Source organism: Gossypium raimondii, chromosome 7 (genome assembly GCF_025698545.1).
Source record: "Gossypium raimondii isolate GPD5lz chromosome 7, ASM2569854v1, whole genome shotgun sequence".
In the NCBI taxonomy this organism is placed as follows: Eukaryota; Viridiplantae; Streptophyta; class Magnoliopsida; order Malvales; family Malvaceae; genus Gossypium; species Gossypium raimondii.
Genome location: NC_068571.1, coordinates 26,877,950 through 26,903,038, shown reverse-complemented (window position 1 = coordinate 26,903,038; position 25,089 = coordinate 26,877,950). Strand labels below are relative to the sequence as shown.

Here is a 25,089-nt window from a genome sequence, read left to right as displayed (position 1 = left end):
GGCAATTTAGTTCATTCGATGTATCTCCTATTGTTATCTAATTCCAAAATAGTCAGAAAATATACTTGGGGTCTATTGTTTTGGGCTACCTATACAGGATGCTATGTATGGTGTGTAGAGTGGGGAACAAGGAAATAAATGGTTGCCTTGTGATTTTACAATGATGGGGATGGTGTCAACTCCATAGATTATGCCTCTACCCTCAAAGAATCTTAGTTTTCCTCTTGCTAGAAGGTAAAATTAGAAGCATATGTTATAAAATGTTATACATTTTGAATGTTTTATATAAGTGCTAGCATTTGATATTTTAATAAGTGGTCCAAGTATTGTGACCATACAACTTACTAAAAGGTTAATATCGCTGCGATATGAGCATATCTATTAATGCTGAATCAAATAATTGGCAATTTGTGGGTTATAATGATATTTATTTAATATAATTAATATCACCTTATCCTTGCATTTAAATGCATTTCTTTTATTACTTTTTCAATTTGTGGTGATGTCATGCCGAGGAGTAAAAATTAATGTCATACTATCATCGCCTGCACATGCACACGACCATGTTTTCAATGTGTGCGCGCTTATATGCTTCTCTTGCATTAAGTGGTATAAGCCTGATAAGGTTTTAGGTATTTTGAGATAGTCCAAAAAATTTTGACAAATCAAGAGAACATGGATGAATATCATGATATAGGTTTGGGTTTGGGGTCGGAGCACAATTGGGCTATTAAATATGTCCAACACATCACCCATTGGGCCAATTGTCTTTAACATATTTGACATGTTGCATTGCTCTAGGTGGTAATTTTGCTCCATTTGATATTTATGTAGAATAATTTTGGGTCAGTGGTAAAACATATATGTATCACCTAACACATGCTCCTATACATCAGATTAAATGCCCAATTTTGGGTCATTAGAGGAGGAACATAAAAGCATAGGGCAAAAATCTTGAAGTAGGTCAATCTAGTGGAGTGAGAAATCTATAATCTTATGGCAAAGATCAAAGTGTAGGCAACATTGTTGAACTCAAGCAACATGGTTGAGGTTGACCTTAAGGGAAAGGTGGATGAAGAGGGAAATACATTACTACTAAAGGTGCCTTGGCTCTCCTACCTATCAAACTTGATGAAGATCTTGACTTTGTAGATGAATAGGTTGATTTTAGCTTTTCCCAAATCATGGATGAAAATCCAATGCACCCATTAAACTACAAATTCTTTCTATTTTTCTATTTTATTACTTCAAGTAGATAATTGTATGTACATATTTTAGGGTTTTCTAATGTTTTTTTATTTCTTTATGACTTTTAGATATTAGGGTATATGTAATGAAATTTAAATAACATATTTTAGTTAAAAGCCTAAACATTTTTTTGAAAAAAGACACAAGAAGTTGAAGTAATTCAATTTCATCATTTTGGTATAATTTTCGAACTCATTTTGATTTGTTTTGATTACAATTTATGGGTTAATTTCACTTATTTCGTTTATGATTTGGTATTTAGGTAGATTATACATTGGAGATTTACTAATATAGAATTTATATAAAACATCATATTCAAGGATTTTTCTAGAAAACATAATTTACATCACTTTACATGCTAGGACAACTGATTAGTTAATAACATAACACCACGTGATAAAAAAAACATAATCTATTTCCCTAATTTGCTAGAGCAATCTAAACGTGGACCCTTATTTTGGTTTCTAAAGTGATTGATGCTTCAACCTATTTCATTAAATCAACACCATAACTGTAGAATTTTGGAAGGGTATGTAGCTAGAGTGTTGGATTCCACAGGGATACCCCATTGACCAATTGATTTGAGCGACAAATATAATCGTCCATGTATGTTAAGAGTCATCCATACCACCACCTAAAGCCTAGGTGCCCCAACTTCTTAAGCCCATTTCCCTTATCCCTAACATTCAACTACTTGATGACTTCTGATGGTCACAGTAGCTATGTACACCCACCAATACTGATACCTATAACCCATTTCCCAAGTCGCTGGGTAATTTTCTCGAAAGTAGGAAAATTTTGTAAAGATGCTCTCAGAGTGGAAGAAACCCACCGAAAGAGTGTTGGTAACATCAAGTATCGATACATGCGTTGAATCTTTGGTACTCAACACCTTAGATTTTGTATTTAGTAATTTTTTTCACTTGGTAACTATTTCAAAGCATTACCAACCCTTAGCAAGTTTTCCTAAAATGTAAACAATAACCATTAGATGTTTTTTGCAAAATAAATAAGGCTTTAGGGATATTTATAGGGCAAAGACATTGCTAATCTTGCCAACCGTGAGATTTGATGTATAATAGACTATCCTTGACACCCATGGAACAATGTCTTATGGAAAAATGTTACCTTTAAGAATCTCTGATAGAGAAGATTGAATTCAACACCTATGCGTGTTGAGGTTAGTGTAATGCAATGTTTTATAAAAAAAATGTCCTTATTAAAAATCTTTGACAGAGAAGATCAAATTCAACACCCATGGGTGTCAAGCTTTGTGAATAAAATTTTGGTTATGGTTTATATTCAGGTTTTAGGTTCTTATCTTGAACACAACACCTACGGCTGTTGAGTTCAATAAACATCCAGTTTATACTACCCTAACCTTGAAAACTTTGACTAAATTTTTGACATGACACTACATTGAACATGACACCAATGGGTCTAAATTCAATAAACTTTTTAAACATTCTTGATTGAAGGAAACTATGAAAAATATTCATGGAATTTATTTGTGTATGAGTTATCAACTCATTTTGATACATTTGATCATGAGTTGTCTTTTAATTTCTTAAATGTACTAATTGGTTCATTTGGTAAATGGGTTAGGGTTCCTAATGAAAAATAGTGTAACAAAGTTTTATGGTTTAAATCATATTATAAAAGGAAATAAATAATGGATGCTTTTATTTGTATTACTAAAATTTTCATTACATCACATGTTAAGAAAACTAATTAGTTAATAAAAGTAAATTACACAATGAAAAAAATTAAAAATAACCCATTCCCCTAATCTATTCAAAAGAATTATAAAACTAAAGTGTCAAATTTGACAAAGATGATGGACATTGTCGATTGGTTAAAGAAAAAAATGTAAGCACCATGTCAGATCCATTTCCCTAAAATCATGTAGGTCACCTTTATATCTTAACCGATTTCTCTAAACCCTAAGTTTTGACTCCTCAATTTATTCTTCTTATGAAAAGCACCAAATTATCAAAGCAACACACCCTAAACTAGAGATGGGTGTTACACTTGGGAAAAGCATTTGTGTTAGTTGAGGTGGATCCATTCTATCAACACTCTAAATTAAAAATAGGTGATACACCTAGAACTACCTAAAGCCATTTTCTTGAACCCTAAATACCAGAATCCAATGACGTTAAGTAATAGTACTTGTGTTGAATAAGGGCATAATCATAACAAGTTTTCTAATGTTAGAAATTTTTTCACTCCAAAATTGTCTAAAAGCACTAAGTCACTTTAACCAATTTTCTTAAACCCTAAACTACTATTTATAGGCCAAAATTTTGAGAAAATTGGTAGTCATGGTGGCCAAGGTATGTAGCATTAAACTTGGCACCCATGGGTGAATTTTTAGTATTTCTACCAAATGAATCTATGAAAAAGTAGAATAAACTCACCATTTATGGGTTTTAAGTTTAGTAGATGAATTTTGGGTTGGGGTTTCAAATTTGGGTTTCTTTTTTAGTGTTTTGGGTAATACTATATTGAACTCAACACATGTGGGTGTCGAGGTACCTAATATTGTATAAAATCCTTAACCATGAGAAGAGTTTAATTATGGTTGGTGAAATGATAATGCATAAAACTCAACACCTACAAGTGTCAAGTTTAGTTAAATTTCATATATTCAAGTAACATGACAACCACAAGTCTCAAACTCCTTTTGATAACATTGTGACTTATGGTTTTTGAGTTTATGGTTTGAGAACTCTATAAACATTAGACTTCTTCCTCATCCCTTACCTAACACCCATATCTAAGCTCAAAATGGTAACCGATTACTTTAGTTCTTATATCCTAAATTTAATCATCAATATTTTAGGACTTAAGCTTTTAGGTTTAGGGTTAAAATATACAACAAACCCTAAAAATACACAAATAAAAAATTGTTAACCATTTTTCCACTCAAAACCATTTCATAGTTTTGGGAGATGGGTTTTTATATGATTTTTAAAAACAAGTTATTTTTATTCTATATAGTTACCATGTTGTGTTACGAATGAGATATTTGTCATCTTGATAGATTCCTTTGTTCGGTGATATCAAATTAGTAAGGAAGTAGCTTAAATACTTGATATCAGAACAAATCAGAGAATAATTTTTAAACAGATAGTATGTGCAATATGTACCATTTTCTTATTCAATTCGATGTCCAAGTCAAGGTATTGGTAATGTCAAATTTAATGATATATAGTACATTGGAACTACATCCAGATGAAAGGATGCCTAATTTTCATGTGCATATTTTATTTCAACATGAAACTGATGACTTGAGTGTCTTTAATGTCAAAGTGTGTGAGCTATGTCTACAAGTTGGAGGAAATGCACATCCTTGACAAAATTATTTAGGGTTTAACAAAATAGGTTTAAAGCTAGGGTTCAACTTGTCCCAGTTATCTCTAATTTGACATAAAACATTTTAATATATTCACTGATACCTTGTTGATTGCAAATTAGTTTTGAGCTCAAGGGTTATATAATGTCCTTAAGAAATAGAGCAGGTTGTTAGATGGATGATGCACACCATATGCACATTTTGTGTTGAAAGATACCTTATCTAACACTTAGTGAATACGTCATTGGCCGCCTCCAGACGTACCAACATCTAGCGTAGAAATCCTGCACAAAAGATGTGAAAAGTGGTATTCGCAAGTATATGGGTCAGTTTGTAATATAGTTACAACGGAGTAGGTAAGTACTCTGAGGATCGTACCCAAAAGAGGCGAGCACTAAATTAATTCCAATCTAAACATAAATAGATCTAAGTACTACTTTAATTGGATTATAGTACGAATAATTAAAAGAAAGGTTTTGAGAAATTATACTAAAAAATAATAAGAAAAGAAACAAAAGAAAGTAAATAAATGAAACATGAGAAATCAAATAATCAAATATGTATCAGATCTGGGAATGAGTGATTAGCTCGCTTTAGTAGTAATAATCAACTGTCGTATTGGGTTTTCTTGTTCAATCAACTACTTAGTACCCCAGTAGGATCTTCTGATTTGTCCACTAAAACATTGAGTCAGCAAGAACTACTTATCTTCTGACCTCATAGTCTAGACCGGTTCAGGGTAAAGGTGTGCACAAATAGGCCATACCAAATTTGGATTAATTCCTGAACAGTTGATTCGTTAAGAAATCCCTACAAAACATTTAATTATTCATACCTCCACTCGCAAATTCCCCACAAGAGGATTAGTTCCTCATGGATCTAATAAATGATATAAACTTGATAGAAAGAATGAAAATAAAGAACAATTCAAGAGAATAGAGTTGAGAAGAAGCCTGATTTGTATTAAGATTTAAGTGCAGAATCTTCACAGAAGTTTATAGTATTTCTCAAAATTGATTTGTCCACCAAAAGTAAATAACAAGAACATAAATAAAATCTAAAACCTAAGAAAAGAGAAAAACTAAAGACTAGATCTAAAGGAAAAATCATATAATGTGAAAGGTGTCCATAAAATGTTCTAAATTAGCCTATTTATAGACTTTAGAGTGGTTGTCGTCCTGAATCCTTGGTTAGTTACCATTCTTGTTCTTAATATTTGATTGTGCGGACCAAAAAACCCTTGGATTGTAATTATTTCCCATATAGAGGTGATGTCGCTAGATACCAAGTCCTATGTTGTGACATCGAAGGCCATATGCTCATCTTCAGGGTGTCTTTAAGAGTATGTCGTGACATCCTCAGGTTGTGTCACGACATTGAAGGCAATCTTAGAATTCTTCTCTTTCGTTCCCTATGTTGTAACATCCAATACTCCATGTTGCAATCTAGTGACCCGTGTCGAGTTAGTAAACCTTCTAATGGTCTTCTGCACACTCACAAAGTATATCAGCTCACCTGTAGGCCTTATTCAGCCCCTAAGGTTAATAAAAGAATCAAATTACACATTTTATTATACTTAACTAAACTTACAAAAATGTAATTAAAACCTAACTAAAATGCTTATGTTCAAGCTCCTAAAGTGTGAAATCTAGTTTAATCTGCTACACTGAATTACGGCATATCAAACTCCCTCACACTTAAGTCATTGCTTGTTCTCAAACAACAAAAATAAAAGAAATAAATGAAAAGACGACCCTTAAGCAAGTATGGTACAATTGTTAGCTTTGAAGCACATGAATAGGCATTGTATATTCACATATAACCTTTGCATGAGATATAACTAACTTACTACTTTTGATATCAAATACCTAAGTTCAATAAATTACAAAGCATACAAGTATTAAGGGTATTAAATGTAGGAATACATCAATAAATCATACAAGTAATTTGATTATCATAGCATAATACAAACAATCATAAATGCAATTATTCAGTATGATTTCAAATTATGAATAAATCTACCTAGATCACATAGGGCTTTTCGGCTTGTAATGTTCTGAGGCTTAGGAAAAGTATGGATTTCAAGAATGGTAAGCATCAAATAGTGTCAAGCATGAAAATAGTTTGGCACATCATATTGTTCCATATTCTCTCCCTCAGTAACCTTTTCTTGCTCATCGCCTTATTTCTCTTTTTCTCACCTTCCTTATTTCTCCACATAGGAAGTCATAGCATAGTGTAACAATTATGGTTAGCTCATAGTTTTTTGTGCACTAGTGAACGAGCTTTTCCACTTTGTGACTTTGTCACATTTTCTTTTCCTAACACATCTCACTCACAAATGCTTTTACTCTTCAGGTACTTTTTCAACTTGTTTTGATTTTCTTTTTGAAATTTTCTTTTATTGTACATATTGGCTAAGCTATTATCACTATATCACATTGATCCATCCTATTTCACTCTTATTTTTATGAAATCTACCTTAATGTATCTACTTAACCCTCAATACGTATGACCAGATGTCTATAGTCGTGTAGTTTAGGACCAAAGAAAAAGGGTAAGTACAAATTGATATTTTGGCTCGAGTTTTGTATAAAGGTTCATCAAGAAGTGCCTTCTGGCTCAAAATAAGTACTAAGGATATATAACAGGGTTAGCTTTTTGGCTGTGGGTGTATACCAAACAATGCCTTAAGTCACCTTTAGATATCTCAATATTCATAATTCTAGTAAACCAAACAACCACAAATTCAATAATTTATCATTCATACCAGCATGCTAATTTCTCTTTATTTTCTATATCACTTAGTACATTCAATTATTTAATACCTATTTACAGTATAATATATAGAACTTAATAGACTAACAAAAAAAAAATTAAAGTCACCTATCCTCGTGCCAAATTTATTGTAAATATAATTTAAACTATGTATAAGCTCAAGCACACAAATGACAAGAAAAATCAAAGAAAATTATAAAAATTTCAAACAACTTCTCTATGTTGCCCCCTTCACTTTAGATAACACATTGTCTTCAATGTGTAGCCCTTTAAGGATAAGGAAAAAATTTACCTGATTAATCGTGATAGTTTCATAAGCTATTGATGGGGTGTTTTCCTCCTTTGATCGTTGAAATCTCAAATTTTTTGTGCATTTGCTGTGGGGTTCCTACATAGTAAATTAAACAAAACACCAAATAACTAATAGTCTACTTTTACTCCTACTCCTAATAACTTAAAGAAATTACAAATCATCCCAAATTTAATACAAAATTTAAATTTAAAATTAAAAGTTAAATCATTCTTTTTAAAGATTGTCTCCTCGTCTCTTGCTTCATCACTTCGTTTCTCTTCACTTTCCTACTATTCCCCTTCCTGATGGGTTTGTGTTGGGAAAAACATATCTGTCAAATAATATGCAACTCTTATGTTGTTTCACATATCTGTCAAACATATCTGTCCTGCATCCATCATGTCATTCTGTTTATTTTATCTTTATTGCTCTCACCCGTTTTTCTTGCCGTCATCATTTCTTTTCTTTTGAGCGTGGGGGGCACATCCATCTTTTCCTTTCACCTTTGATTCCAATCCATAATTTGTTTTCAGTTGAGTTCCACATACGGAGTGTACATAGAATCACCGATTAAACTCTTTGTTGGGCACATAAATTGCTCTTTCTCTTCCATAGGTACCTTTGCATTTTTACAAAGTGTCGTTAGATGGGGAAAGAAAATCCCAACCTTCTGACCACTGACACAACACTTCATGTTTTTATAGATCCACTCTCTGATGCATATCTCTTTCTTTAGTAAAAAAACCATATAACAAGATAGCTTTAAAAGTATTTACGTTAGAAACATTTTGTGCAGGTGCTATCCTAGTACAAATAAATTGCATCCACAATTAACTCTGGGAAACATGATTACCTAATTAAAGTTGGTCGGAAGTCCTGTATTTAGCCGAAGATTCCATTCACCATGATTCTCGGTTTCATATTTTACAATGCTCTCCATGTCTAAATCCTGAAATTTATTTAAATCAATATTTTCTAAGTAACGAGTTTCGTAATAAAGAGTATCATAAAATTCACAAATAGTTTCTGGGTTGAATGAAACATCTTTACTCTTGGACTAAAGGAATAACAACATTTTCTTTCGGGGTTATGCAAAAGTGTTCCTATCTATGATACCAGACTAACAATCTTATTTGATTGCAAAGAACCATCGTTGGTTCGAATCCCCTCTCTTGAATAAAAGTTTTGCCTTGAAGTTCAAGATAATACTTTTCAGCATTTTGATTTCGAAATTTTAAGGGATTCAAAACGTTGGGGGTTTTTTGCACAATCTACTTTTTAAGCTTTCTAGGAGGCATATTAACTAAAATCTATCAATGAAGTATTCAAGCAATAAATACAATGTAATAGTAAAAAGGAAGTTTTGAACCCTTAACCTTCGATGTTGATAATCTTTGCTTATTCGTTCTCTACCGGTTGTATAGCAATCCTACATCAACTAATGTTCTTAAATAGCAAAGGGAGTTTGTAGATTTAAGGCTTTAATAAAAAGGGGTTTTAGGTTTGAGAGAGTTTTGAAGTGTTTAGGATGTTAAGGAAGGTTAGAATATGAGTTTAGGGTGTTTTTAAGTAAAAACTAGGTCTAATAGAGGGTTAATCCACCAATTTATGTAAATAGATTGGGTCAACCCTGCAGAAAATTACAACGATGTCGCGACACATGGGTTTTATGTCACGACACCCCTGGCAGTCTACTATTGTCGTGACGTCGGGGTATGTTGTCGCGACACACTCTGGAATTTTGGATTACTAGGTATACTGAATTCGGTGTCATGACACACAAGGTCTATGTCGTGACATCAAAATGGTTTTCTCAATTTCATCAATTATGTCCTTGGTGCTGCAGCACGGTATCGCCATGTTGTGAAACTGGCTCTATTTCCACCCAAATTCCAAATTCCCAGAGTGTCACGGTTCCTATATAACATCAGTTTAATGAAAATTAAAATCTAAACTAAAAAATTAGCTAAATATATAATATTTATGCAAAGAGCTAAATATCTATTTAAATAATCAAGTTTTATTGTTAGATTCATTTGATAGAAACATCAATTCACATAAGGACGATTCTTTGGTTCTTTCAGTATTAGTCCATTGCCCGAAGTGCCATTCCACCTTTGCCTGCTCATCCCTTTCCTTGAACCTATTTTTTTGACCTGCACGGATTGAAGGAAGTACATCCCTTGATTCAGGATGGTTAGATTTATAAGTAGATAATTCATTGTAATCTTCCCCTAATTTCCTCCTATTTTCCCTATCCTGTTGGTGACCACATTTAAAGATTTTGGTTTCACCATTATGCCTCATTATTAATTCATTATTTTCCAGATCAATGGTAGACCTTGCAGTGGCTAGAAAAGGTCTACCTAACAGGACCGATACTTTTCTATCTTCTTCAAAGTTTAGAACTACAAAGTCCACTGGGATGATAAAGCTGCGCACTTTGACTAACACATCTCCCAATACTCCTTTCAGATGCACTGAAGATCTTTCAGCCAACTGTAATATCATCTGAATGTTTTCGAGGTCCCCTAACCTGAGTTTCTCATAAATAGATAAAGATATCAATTTAATACTAGCTCTTAAGTCACAAAGAGCTCTATTAAAATAATTACTCCCTATCTCTATAGGAATTGTAAAACTTCCCGGGTCTTTCAACTTTTGGGGAACCTGTCTTGAAATAATAACACTATAGGAAGCGTTGATATTAACTTGTTCACCTACCTTAATTTTCCTATGCCTAGCATAAGTTATTTTAAGATTTTGACGTATTTAGGGACTTTCTCAATCAATTTAATTAAAGGTATGTTGACTTTTAATGTTTTGAACAAGTTTAGAAAACTTACAAACTCGTATTCATCCTGCTTTTGCTTCTCTTATAGCCTTGAAGGAAACAATATTTTTGCAATGACAAAGTCTTTAATTGTTTCTATCTCTAGCTCAATTGCTGGTGCAATTACTTCCTGTAGTTCAAGTTCATTATCAGCTTTTAGGGGTTCTTCTCGAAGATCATCAATATTCTCCTTATGCATCTATTTTGTTGCGTTCTTTAGGCTATTCAGTATGTTACCTGATCAGAGCGCCATTGCTTTTACATGCTCATTCCCTTCTCTATGAGGATTATTTTCGGTATTACTAGGAATACCTATGTTAATTTGTCTTTTTATACCCCCCATCATGCTCATCAACTGACTCATCTGATCTTTATGTTTAGTCAATTTTCTTGTCAAATTGGTGCACTCAGACAACACTTGTTTTACATTTGTTCTCATTGACTGCATCTCCCCATGTATTCTGTCCAAACATTGACCACATATAGTATGTTCATTTGGGTTGGCTCTTTCCGGGGGTTTTTGTAAATAAGGAGGTTGATAGTTAGTGTTTTTAACTTGGTTTGAACTGTTACCTCTTCTTTGGTTTCCTCCCCATATTAGGTTTGAGTGATCTCTCCCATCTGAGATTGTATGTATTTGAATAGGGATTGCACCTCTATTTCTTATATAGTTCACATCCTCGGTGGGATTGTTAATGTAGTGGAAGAATGGTTTGTCCCCTCCATAAATAGACAGTGCATTCTTCTCAGCCTCTATTCAGTTGATTCTGTCCACTAATTGCTAATTTCTGTCATCCTCCTCGAAAACCTTCACCATAGATGGCTTTTAGCCATATGCATATCGTTCAATTGGCTATTGACAGGAATTCATTGCCATACTTTCTATTGATTCGTATGCATCCTCGTACGTTCTATTCATTAGGGAACCTTCTGCTGCTCTATCTAATCCTGACCTTGAATGCACATCCAACCCATTTTAGAAAATTTGCAGTCGTAACCACTTAGGTAATCTATGGTGTGGGCATTTCTAAATTAGTGTCTTAAAACGCTCTCATGCTTCGTGAAAACTTTTCCCCTCTAACTGTTTAAACATGAAAATTTCCCTTCTTAGTTGAACCGTCTTGCTAATGGGGAAGAAATTTTGTAGCATTTCCCTGTAAGTTCATCCCATGTTGTGATTGATCTGGGTGCTTGCGAATCTAGCCAAGAGAAGGCGTTATCAATTAATAAAAAGGGGAATAATTGAATACAAATAGCGTCATCAGTGACCCCATTGTATTTGAAGGTATCACAAAGCTGAAGGAACCATTTTAGATGTTGAATCGGATCTTTTGCATCGACCATTGAAACTGCAGACTATTTTGAATCATTTGGATCATAGCTGGTTTAATCTTGAAATTATTGACTGTGATAGTTGGCCGCTTTGTACTCCCTTGAACCATATCCAGATTCGGTAGCACTTATTCGCTCAATATTCACTTGTTATACGCCATTTTTATATTTACGAGTAGTTGTGGTGGTGGTGGTGGTGGTGGATATTCTAGATTGTTATTGTTTGCCTCGTCGAACATTGAATTCTCATGTGGTGGTAGATTACCTCTAGTAGGTAGTGGATTCTGTATCGGTTGTTGCTACTGTTGTTGTTAGTGCCACGATTTCTTTGGATTGTTCTCTCTGGATCTGTGATTGGATCTATAGGTTTTCCCCTACTGCGAGTCGTACACTATACCCAAAAATACAAGATTAGTAGAAAATAAGAAAAAAAATTGTAGCTATAACCTAAAATTTTCTAATTAATCTATTAATATGCAACAATTAAAATCAATATAGTGATGTTGGCTCCTCGACAGCGACCCCAACAACTTGATCGCCTCCGGTCGTACCGACTTGCAGAGTTGAAATCCTATACAAAAGATGTGAAAAGCGGTATCTACAAGTATATGGGTCAGGTTGTAATATAGTTACAATGGAGTAGGTAAGTACTCTGAGGATCGTACCCAAGGGGGGCGAGCATTAAATTAATTCTAATATAAACATAAATATATTTAAGTAATATTTTAATTAGATTATAGTACGAAGAATGGAAATAAAGGTTTTGAGAAAATATGCTAAAAATAATAAGAAAAGAAACAAAAGAAAGTAAATAAATGAAATATGAGAAATCAAATAATCAAATATGTATCAAATCTGGGAATTAGTGATTAGCTCGCTTTGGTAGTCATAATCAACTGTCATCTTGGGTTTTCTTGTTCAATTAATTAGTCACTACAACTTTTCTGAGGAGATAAATCTGCATCTAAAGAAGATGCTAGCTTATCAAAATTCACTAGTTTAAATTTTACATCATCAGACTTTGTAAGTTATGGCTCTTTTGGTTTAGGATTTTCAACTGTTCGTTGACTTTCCTCCTTCCCAATAGGTTCAACCTCAACTGTCTTAGGCTCCAAATTCTTACCACTTCGTAAGGAAACTACCTTGTAATGTTCCTTACCTAATTTTCTTGGATTTTCTGTATCGCTCGGTAAGGTTCCTTGCGGTCAATTATGAAGCTCCATAGCTAACTAACCAATTTGGTTCTCCAAATTTTTCAGTGTTGCTGCCTGGCTTTAGATTAAGGCGTCATTCTTTTCCATGTACACCTTCAACAAATTCTCTAAAATGTTAGATGATTGGGCTTATGGTGGTTTTGGAACTTGTTGATTAAACCATTGAGATTGATTGGGTCTATGTTGCATGTAGTTGTTTGGTCCATTTCCTTGGTTACTTCTAGAAAATTTCAGATGATTACAACATGAAGAATTGTAGAAATTGGACTGTGGTCCTTGTCCACTTCTATTTTGGTGTTGGTTCCCTGCATAATAAATCGACTCAAGATTTGATGGAAAATTCTCGAAAGAATGACTATCCCTACAATATACGCAGGAAACACCATCGAATTAACTTGGTGGCTAGGCTGCAATAGGATTAAAACCATTAGTAGTAAATTGTTTGAACATTGAAGAATAGAAGATACCCGAGTTGTGAGTGATGTAAGCACGTCCGCTTCATGCACTTTGGCTACTCATCTCGTAAGCCATATTATAAGACTTCGATAAGAGAGCACCATTCACAGAAGCATTTACCACCAACCTTGTGTGTGTGTTGAGACCATTATCAAATGTCTCCAACTGGATGAAATGTTGAATCCCATGATGAGGACACTTACGAAGTAATTCTTTGAATCTTTCCCATCCCTTGTACAAGGACTCATCATCCAATTGTTGAAAAGTGGTGATCTCCTTTCGCAACTTAGCAATTTTTCTTGGTGGGAAATACTTAACTAAAAACCGCTCAACTAATTATTGCGAAGTTGAAATTGAATATGGTGGAAAGTAATTGATCCATGCTTATGCTCAATCTCGCAACGAGTATGGAAGCAACTTTAACCTCATTGTTTCTTCAGTCGCACCAGTTATCTTAAAGGAATCGCTCACCTCTATAAACAGTTGAAGGTGAAGATGTGGATCTTTCGTGAGCATACCACTAAACTGGCACATGGTTTGAAGCATTTGAAACATTACAAGCTTCAATTCAAATTGGGGTGCCTCGATATCCAGCCTCCTAATTCCCAGATTTAACTCATTGGAAAAGAGCACAACATACTATCTTATGGCACGATCCCTATCATCAGTAATAAGGATGGGATTGTGCATATGATCGACTCTATTTCCTTGTCCATCATTGTGATTTCTAAGGTCCATTTCAGCTTGTCTTTAGGCTAATCGTTCTTGTCTTCTTTTTTTAAATGTCTGCCTGATTTCAGGGTCTACCAGTAATAAATCGATAATTCAATCTATGCTCATAAAATCCTAAAAATAAATCACAAAAAATAAAGAATAAAGACTTAATTAGTAAAGTTAGAGTTAAATAATAGTAAATTAAAACGAAATTGCAAAGAATAATTTCACAAAAAAATGATTAAGGAAAAGTCCCTGGCAACGGCACCAAAAACATGTTACATGTAGGTTTGTGCAAGTGTACAGAATCATTATTAAGTAATAAGTAAGTAAAAGAGTTATCGTCCACAGGGACTATATATGTTAATCAATTAATTGTAAAATTAGAGCTAAAATTCTGGTGATAAAAACACAATATCTTTGAGTGGTGTGATGTAAAAATAATTACTAAATGTAAGATTATCCTTAATGCAATTTTAATCTAAGTGCAAAGTATGAAGTGAAATGTATGAAATGAGTTTAGCAGCAAAAACACAAAATTCAACAATCAATAACATGAAGAGGCTAGGATAATTACATCATTCAACTTAATTCATTTTTCTCATGCTTAATAGTGTTCAGAAAATATTCCATTGAAACTCAATCTTTCATGAGTTTTGAAACCAAATTAAGTCCTTTTGAAATCTTGTACTTAGTAAAACATGCATTTTACTAACCATATTAAACTAATGGTTTCTTAGAATTCATGTGAAGTAAAAGGGACGAGTTAGGTTTGAAACAATTTAATCACATAAACCTAAAAACTATGCAAGATAATAGAGCTCATTAAAATTATTATGAACTTCTAATTTAGTCGGGTTAGGATCTAAATTATGCATGCACTTTTCAACTATTGTGTCCATTAGCCATCGTCCAGTTAGGATCACTCAACTAATTCCAATGCATCCAATCATGTATGAATGAAATACATACTTGAGTTTTATTGAAAACATGAATGATTGAGGCACAAGCGCTATAAACATGATTTAAACAAACTTCATTGAATTAATGCAATCATCCTAGCTAAACAGGTTTAAGCTACCATTGTTGATGACAAGATAGCAAAGCACATTACAAACATGATTAAAATCAAAGTAATAAAGTAAGAAAGAATAAACTTTGTCAAATCAGTAGTTTTGCGAGCTCTGATTGAAGATGTTTTCCTCTAATCCTTGTGCTGCTCCTTTGCTAGTGTCTCCTTAATGTGGTCAGCCAAGAGATGATCTTATCAAGGTTTTGCTGGCTAAGAAAAGATAGGAAATATGAGATGTTATGCGTGGGAATGAAGAGAGGAAATAAGAGAATGAAAGAATGATATGAAATGAGAGATGAATGATTGAGTAAAGGATGAGAGATATGTGAGATGGGAGTGGGTATTTATACTTGAGGTTGGTGGGAGAGTTTACTAAAAATAGTGAAAAATATCCCCCCATTTACTCCTTTACTTTGCCAGCCCCACATCATGGAAAAGGGTGGATGATGGATGCTTGATTCAATCATGAAATCATGCTAGAATGAAGCAAGGGTTGGACGGTTTCAAGGGAAAAATTCATGGACTTTTTTCTGATTTAATTTCAACTGTAGGGACCTCCAATAATTATCCAAAAATTAATTTTTGGGCAGCCAACATGCTTATGCTAAATTGGGTTTGTCGTCCCCTTGTTTGGACAGTTTTGTGACCTATTAAATAATCAGATTTGTCCACAATGTAACATCATTTTTAACTGGGTCAAAGTAACATCTACATGAACCAATTTGCATAGTGTTGCTGTCCAAATAGGGTAGAATTGCTCATGTCCATGCATGAATTATAATAAGCTTCATATTATATCAACTTCATGGCCCCCCTGCATAATAAAATATAACACATTAATAAATAACATGAAATACTTTAATTTATGCACAAAATTAATAAAATAAAGCACATATTTGCATTTTTTTATAAATTCATGCCCATCATCAGAATATAAGCAAAATTCACCTAATTAATTAACAAATACTCAAAATTAATAATATTTCTAAGTTAAAAGGTGTTATAAACTGCTAAAAAACCTATATAAATTAGAATTTACACACCCAAAACTTAATCCATTTCTTGTCCCAAGTAATGTTTCATGTAAAACACAACTTTTGCTAAGGTAAATTTTGTAATAAGTCTAATCAACTTCTTTGCACATAACCATGCATCAATAAAATCATGCTAACAAACTCTTTTTATTGATAAGTCGCTCATATGCAAACATTATTTCAAAATTTTATTCTAAGTTTGGAAAAATGCTAGCATAAGTCACTGAGTGCATGCTTTTCAAGATCATGCATAACATTCACCATTCGATCAAAGTTTCCTTATCAATCAAACAAAGAAATCACAAGGTCTAATTAATGGTTATCGTATTTTGAACTTAGCAATTCCTTTAATGTAGTTGGCATAATTATCCAAATCAATAGGTCTTTTATAAGGTTGTAATGGGGCTAGGCTTAAGGTAGGGATAAAGAGAAGTTAATTTTTAGGTTCAGTAATCTTAACCCTAACTTTGCGTGAGATCTTTTCGATGTACATCCTTCCTACTAATGGGTTCTTTACCCCTTTAAACTTAATTTTGAAGCATATGCCCTATATTTCTCAATACTTTAAGAATTTATTTTTGCTCTTTTTGCTTGACATTTGAATAAATTTTTTTTAACATACGAATAACATGTACATCTTTTTGAATTTTTCCTTGATCTTTGCTTACCAATATAAATATAGTTAAGATAGGTGTAAAAATAATATAAAATTTTAAAAAGATGGTAGCATGGCTTATGATGTAGGTAAATAGCAATAAAATAGGCTTTAAGGCTCAAATTAAGGTTTCAAGGGTCAAATTCATATAGTAGGCTTGAAAGGCTAAAACGATCCAAAGAAAATTTACCTAAATCATGTTTAAATTCTTATGCCTCCTAGGATTTTTCCTTAAGAAAGTTACAAATTCAATTCTAAGGACTTAAAGCTTCATGCATGTCTAATTCAAAAGAAGTTCAGTTTTCATGGCAAAAGTCTACATAAGACCGAAGAACATACAAGCATTCTATAACTCATGATAACATAAAAAAAACTCATGTGAACTTATGAACAAATAATTTCTCTAAACGTCATTTTATTTCAGTATACTCATGTGAAAGCATTGAAACATACTTTAAAATTCATGCTAATATTGCCTTACCCCTTTTAAAAAGAAGCAATGCCCTCATTTCATAAGTAAAGTTATGAATGGTAACTGAACACTAGGTAGGATCCCAAGTAATGAATATGGAAATAAGCTTTATTTGTGATGCCTCTGGTAGGGCAATTTTATTGAAAATTGGAGTGGTATATCACGACCCGACATTGCATGCAAATACCATATGTGTAAGACCATGTGGGTAAGGCCCTATGGCATCATTTGTTAAAACGCCAAGATGGCGAGATGGTCTAAGACCATGTGAGTGAGGCTCTATGGAATCCATTGGGTTGGTCCACCAGGACATTAAACATGAAGGCCAGCATGGCAAAGATGTAGTCCACTGGGACTGTAAACACGAGGCCTGCTGGGGACTGTAAGCTCGAGAATTATTCTGAAAGCCTTTGTGATGAATTCTTTTAAAATCCCTTGTGGCGTATCATTTGGAAGTACTTTGTGGCGAATTCTTTGGAAAGCCCTTTTGGCCTATCATTTGGAAAGCCTATGTGGCGAATTCTCTGGAAAGCCTTTGTGGTGAATTCTATGGAGAACTTTTGTGGCATATCATTTGGAAAGCCTTTGTGGAGAATTATCTGGAAATTATTTGTGGTGAGTTGTTATTTCGTCCATGTGGAAATATCTAGGAATACCTATGAGGCATTATCTAGAAGAGTTATTGGCAGTGAACCCATTTAATGATTCTGTCATGGTGATCGCCATGACAGGGAACTTGGGGTATTTGGAATGTTGGTGGTGCAAGTGTCCGCCAAACTTGGAATTTCATTGGTTCAGTATTGAAGTTATTTGGGATTCCATCACTTGAATTAAACCTTACATTCTTCAAAGCAAGTTTGATTGTCTGGACTGATTTGAAAATAAAATGTAATTGGTGTTCTGATAATTTTTGGATTTTGTGAAGGAATATGTTAATAGTAGCATCCGTTGAGTTTCATTTTGGAAAGTGTAACCAATTACTATGTGCAAATAAATTTTTTAATTGGATTCAAAATTGGTGTGAGGTTTATGATCCGCCAGTCAGGTGAAATGAGTATAAGACGGTTTAGGGATTGTAAATTTTTCTAAGTATATAAGTATTGTGACATCTTATATTCAAATCCGATAAATGAGGTCAGGGATACTGTGTTAGAAACCAATTAACCATTCAATAGTTTAGTAAGGGAAACCATAAAGTTAATGATAATTACACTAATTTATGAACTAATTACAAAAAGACTAAATCAAAAATAAATGACAAATAGTGGTTGATTGATTTTGATGTGGTTCACCAAGTCTTTAATTAGGGACCTAAATTGTTTAAAATCCAAAAATGGCTCAACTTTACCTCTCGATCTCAGTTTTACTAAGTTAGACAAATTAGTCTGGTTTATCTCTTGGTCTTACAAGCTAATCGAAACTAATGAATAAATGCTCAACATGATTACTTCTCAGCCTCACCGACCGCCTTCGGACGTACCAATGTCCAGAGTGTGAATACTACAACAAAAAATATAGATTTGAGGCGGTGTTTGCAAGTATACGGGTCAGGCTGTAATATAGTTTTATGACGAAGTAAGTGAGTATTCGAGGATCGTACCCAAGGGAGGTGAGTACTAAACTAACTTAAACCTAAAGACAAATAAATCTAATTAGTACTTTAAATAAATTATATTACGAATAAACATAAGGGAAAGATTTTTTGGTTTTTTATAATAATGAAATTAACAATAGCAAAAATAAAGTGAACTTCCGGTGAATGAAGTCTAACTTAATAAAAAATAAGCATGGGTGATTAGCTCACTTTGGTGATCATAACTAATTCTTATTTTAGGTTTCTACTCAATCAACTAGTCATGACCATAATAGGATCTCTCGATCTTCCACTAAACTAATGACTCAACAAGAACTACTTATCTCTCGACCTCACAGTCCAGACCGGTTTGGGGCTAAGTTGTTCATAGACAGGCCATACCAATTGTGGGTTAATTTTCACCAAAATGAATTCCAAGGGTAGTTAAGCCTAGGGTTTAAGTTCTTCTTCTCCCAAACAGCTGATCTGCTAAGAAAACCCTACATGGTAATCAGTTAATCACACCTCCACTCGCTAATCCCCCATAAAAGATATACATAAAGAATAAGACAAGAATAAGACAAGAATAGAGTTTAGAGAATCTTGTTTTGTATTTGATAATTGAACTACTAAAATCCTCAAACATTTGATTGCACTTACAAATCCAATTCTCTGAAGAACACAAAAAAGAAATAACTAAAAAGGAATCTAAAACCTAAGAACATGGAAAAATTGAAAACTAAATTTACAAACAGAAACTTATAATGTAAAATTTGTCCTTAAATAAGTGCTAAATGAGCCTATTTATAAAATTAGGGTAGCCTTTGTCCTCAACCCTAACATAGCTGACATTCTCGTGTTTAATTTCTATTATGTGGACCAAAATGCCCCTAACTCGTAATTAATCCTGTACAGGGCCGTTGTCGCAACAATTAAGTGCCTATGTCACGACATTGAAGGTAGTATGCTCAGGTTTAGGGTAACTTCAAAGGTGTGTCGCGACATCCCTTGGTTGTGTCGCGATATCCCTTGGTTGTGTCGCGACACCAAAGGCAATCTTGAGATTCTTATAATCTGCCCCCTATGTTATGACATCAAACCTCCCATGTTGCAACATGGTGACCGATATTGAGTTTCTACGCCCTTGAATTGTCTCCTGTACACTCACTAAGTATATTAGCTTGCCTTTAGCCCTCATTTGGCCCCTAAGGTCAACAAAAGACTCCAAATGCACTTTTTATTGGATTTAAACTAAACTAAGAAACCATACTAAAATATAATGAAAATGCTTGTATTAAAACTCCCTAAGTAGGAAAACTAGTTTAATCTACTACACTGAATTACGAAAAATAAAACTCCCCCACACCTAAGTCATTGCTTGTCCTCATGTAAGGCATAATGAAAACAAGAATATAAAAGACGACCCTTGAGCAAGTATAGTATAAAGAGTGAGTTCAACGTACTTAACTAGGCATATTCATATTCACACATAATCTTGGCATGATATAAATGATTTACCATTTTTAATACCAAACACCTAAGTTTATTATATTACAAAGTACACAAGCATTAAGGTTTCCAAATATATGAGTCCATTAATAAATTATACATTTACTTCGATTATCCTAGCAGAATACAAACAACCGTTATTGAGATTTTTTTTATATAATGTCAATCCCTTAATAAGTTTACCTTGGTCATCTAGGACTTTTCAGCTTGTAACATTCTGAGGCTTAGGACAAGTATGCAATTCAAGAACAGGAAGCATCAAAATGGTTTCTAGCATGTAAATAGTTTGACACATCGTATTGTTCCTTATTCTTCCCCCTAAGTAACCCTTGCCCGCTCACCATCTTATTTCTCCTTCTCTCACCTTCCTTATTTCTCCACATAAGAAGTTACCATATAATACAACAATTATGGCTAGCTCACAAGTTTTGGTGCACTTACTGAATGAGTTTTTCTATAGTCGTGCAGTTCAGGTCCAAAGAAAAAGGGTAAATACAAATTAACATTTTTGGCTTGGGTTTTGTATAAATGTTCTTCAATAAGTGTTTTTTGGGTCAAATATAGGTACTAAGGATGAATAAATAGGGTTAAATTTTTGGCTCTGGGTGTATACTAAATGATGCCTTAGGTCATCCCTAGGTATCTTAATATTCATAAATTTAACCAATCAAATAATCACAAATTCAAAAATTTATCATACATAATAGTAGCTTATTTCCCTGTATTTTCTATATCATTTGATATATTCAATTGCTTAATGCCTATTTCAGTGTCATATATAAAACTTAGTAGTCTAATAATTGAAATTTTAAAATCATTCGTTATCATGCCAAAATTATAGTAAACACAATCAACCTATTTACATGCTCCTAACCAATCACTTGTATTTTTGCAAGCTGAAGCACACAATTGACAACTAAAAATTAAAGGAAAAGCATAACAAATTAAAAGCAAATTTCTTATGTTACCCCCACACTTTAGATAACACATTGTCCCTAATGTGCAACCCTAAATAGATAATGAAAAAAGTTACCCGATTGATCATGACATTGTAATGGATTAATAATGGGTGCTTCCATCCTTGTTCGTTATAAGTTCAAAAATTTCGTGCTCCTTTCATGTGAGGTTCCTACACAGAAAACTTGAAAAAAATAGCAAATAAAAATCTACTGTTAATCCTACTCCTAAAATGATAAAATAAAGATTATCCCAAAATTAATAGAATTCTTAAAAAAATAAAATAAAAGTTCAATTGTCCTCCTTCTCATCAAAATCCATCTCCTTGACTTCCTCTTCACCTTCCCCATCCTCATTTTTTTCCTCTTCATCATTCTCTTCATGTTCTAGATGCATTGGGTCGAACACATATGGCAGATAATTTGGTACTCTCATGGTATTCTGCCGCATATATTCTTGTAACGTTGGGCTCATCTCTTGCATACAATGTATCATCCATTCTAAATTATGATGGCTGCTCTTGCCAATTTCTCGTCGAGCTATCGGTTTTGATTGTTTTTAATTGAACTAGGGACATCCATCTTCTCTTTTTGACGTTTGTTCAAATCTTTTATTTGTTTTATGTCAAAGCTCTGTGTACTACGTGTACAGTGTATCACCTATTATACTTTTACACTAGGCCGCCACTAAATGGGGAAAGAAAATCCTGACTTTCTAGCCACTAATGCACATTTTCATATAATTATATATCCATGTTATGATGCATACCTATTTTTTCTTGTAATGAATTTCGAGATTCCTTGTAAAATCTCGTCTCCTTTCTTTGTTAGTGTTGATGTATTGCTCCTACATCAAATGGTATCACAAAATGAAGCAACAATTTTGCAGAAAAACAAGAAGAAGATAGTTGAAAGGTTTTAGGGTTTATGGATTTCTAAGAGGTTTGGAATTTAAAAGAAGTTTAAAAGTTAACAAAAGGTTTCGAGATATATAAATATAAGTTGTAGGTTAAAATTTTATGTTTTTAAACAAAAAAAATTGAGTTAAAGCATGTTAAAAATCAATGGGTTACGCGATCGACCCGGGTTAGTTGTGCAGAAAATTTTAGCGATGTTGTGATACAAGTTTTCTGCGTCGCGACACCCCTGGGAGTGTGGTAGTGTGACGATGTCACGATATCGCGGTTCAGTGTCATGACACACTATGAGTGTCATGACACAGTATGTAATTTTTGAGCAATGGGGTATTCTGCCTATTGTGTCCAACACTGAGGTGCTGTGTCCCGACATCAAGCCAATTTGCCACCGACTCTGTTTCAGCCCTGATTCTCAATTTTCAAAGTGTTTTGGTTTCTATTAAATAAAAAATTCAAATTAAGATTAAAGTCATACACTATCGATTAGTGAAAACTACAATAATATATATAAAGTTAAAGTTCAATTTTGAAATGTCAAGTCATGCTGCCAGATTCATTCGTTAGCTTGAGTGATGTACACATGGATGCTCTTCCTTTTTTGTTCCTATTGGTGTTCTTCCAGCATCCATCATTCCACTCTACCTTCCTCCGCTTGTCCCATTATTTAAACTTGCTTTTTCTACCTGAATTGATAACAGAAAACACTTCCTGTGGCTCAGGGTAATTAGGGATTTTTACAAATATTTCAAAACATTGTTTTCCTAATGTCCCTCTTTTTACCTCATTCTGTTGATGCACAGTAAAAATTTCTGTCTCACCATTAATTCTCTTAGTTAATTCATTTTTTTTCTAAATCACTAGTGGAGCTAGATGTAGCTAAAAATGGTCTACCCAATAGAATGGGTATCTCACAGTCCTCTTCAAAATCTAAAATCACGAAATCCATCGGGATGATAAAACTTCACACTTTAACTAACACATCTTCAAGTACCCCCTTTGATTGTACTGAAGACCTATCAGCTAACTGTTGTATGATCTAGATATTTTTAAGCTCCCCTAATCTGATTTTTTCATATATAGATACGTGCATTAAATTAATATTGGCTCCCGTATATCTATAGGTATTATAAAACTCCCCAGATCTTTTAGCTTTGGGGGAATCTGTTTGGATATAATTGCAATACATGAGGCGTTTATGTCAACTTGATCTCCTATTTTAATTTTCCTACACTTAGACATGATTTCTTTTATGTGTTTGGCGTACTTAGGAAGTTTCTCGATTAGATCAATTAAAGGCAAATTAACTTTTAATGATTTGAATAATTTTAGAAAACTTATAAATTCAGCCTCATCCAGTCTTTGTTTATCTTCCAATCATGATGGGAATGGTACTTTGGCTGGTGCAGGTTCATTGATTGACTTTTCCTCTAACTCAGCTATCGCCTCGCTTTACTCCTCTGTTTTTGTTTCAGTCTTAGTTTCTTGGGGGTTCTCTTTAATATCCTCAGAATCCTCTTTATTCTCCTCGTGAGCTGGTTTTTCCAGGTTACTCAACACTTTACTCGAATAGAGTGCAATTGCTTTCACATGATCCTTCCCTTCTTTCAAAGGATTATTCTTTATGTTGCTCGGGGATTCGAGTGCCAATTTGTCTTTTGATGTCTCTCATCATGCTCATCAATTGCCTCATCTTATCTTCTAGCTTAGTCAATGTTTTCGTAGTATTGGTGCATTGAGACTGCACCTATTTTACCTCAGTTCTTATTGACTGCATCTCCCCCTCGATTCGATCAAGGCATTGACCACATACAGTATGGTCATTCAGGTTGGCCCTTTCTTGAGGTTTTGGTAAATAGTGGGGTCGTTAATTAGAATTTTCTTATAAGATTAGAACTATTACCTCCTCTTTGGTTTATGCCCTTCTTAGGTTTGGGTGATATCTCTATCTGGAATTTTAAGTATTTGAATATGGGTTTCCACCCATATTCGCAACGTAGTTGATATCCCCGGTTGGATTATTTATGTAATGGAAGAGAGGTTTATCTCCTCGATATATTGATAATGCATGAGATGAGGACTCTATGCGGTTGAGCCTATCCAGAATTTGCTCGTATTTATCATCTTTCTTGGTAGTTTTTCCGTCGATGGTCTCTAGTCATACGTGAATGTTTCATTTGGCTAGTAGTAGGAATTCATCGCCATGTTTTCAATTAGCTCATATGCATCCTCGTATGTCCTATTCATTAGGGCTCCTCCTACTGCTCCATCTAATCTCGACCGTGCGTGTGCATCCAACCCATTTTAGAACATTTGCAACCTCAGCCACTCAGGGAATCCATGATGTGGACATCTTTGGATTAGAATTTTAAAACACTTCCAAGCTTTGTGAAAGCTCTCTTCTTATAACTGTTTAAATGTCGCAATCTCCTTCCTTAATTAGAATGTTTTGCTAATAGGAAAGAAATTTTGTAGAAATTTCTCCACGAGTTCATTGGATGTTGTGATAGATTCTGGTGCCTTGGAGTCTAACCAAGTAAATGTGTTATCAATTAAGGATAAGGGGAACATCCGGAGACAAATAGCATCATCGGTGACCCCGTTATATTTAAACGTATCACAAAGCTGAAGGAACCATTTTAGATGATGATTTGGGTCTTCCATCATTGTGCCTCCAAA

General features: G+C 33.8%; 3 non-coding genes across 3 annotated transcripts; all 3 read left to right on the top strand.

Moving 5' to 3' along the window:
* The first annotated feature begins 11,516 nt into the window (after positions 1–11,516).
* Positions 11,517–11,623, top strand: LOC128042635 (small nucleolar RNA R71). Its single transcript, XR_008198150.1, has one exon. It is a non-coding gene; the product is annotated as a small nucleolar RNA R71 (small nucleolar RNA).
* Positions 11,624–13,692: 2,069 nt separating this feature from the next.
* Positions 13,693–13,799, top strand: LOC128042667 (small nucleolar RNA R71). Its single transcript, XR_008198182.1, has one exon. It is a non-coding gene; the product is annotated as a small nucleolar RNA R71 (small nucleolar RNA).
* Positions 13,800–24,745: 10,946 nt separating this feature from the next.
* LOC128042738 (small nucleolar RNA R71) lies at positions 24,746–24,851 on the top strand. Its single transcript, XR_008198250.1, has one exon. It is a non-coding gene; the product is annotated as a small nucleolar RNA R71 (small nucleolar RNA).
* Positions 24,852–25,089: the final 238 nt, after the last annotated feature.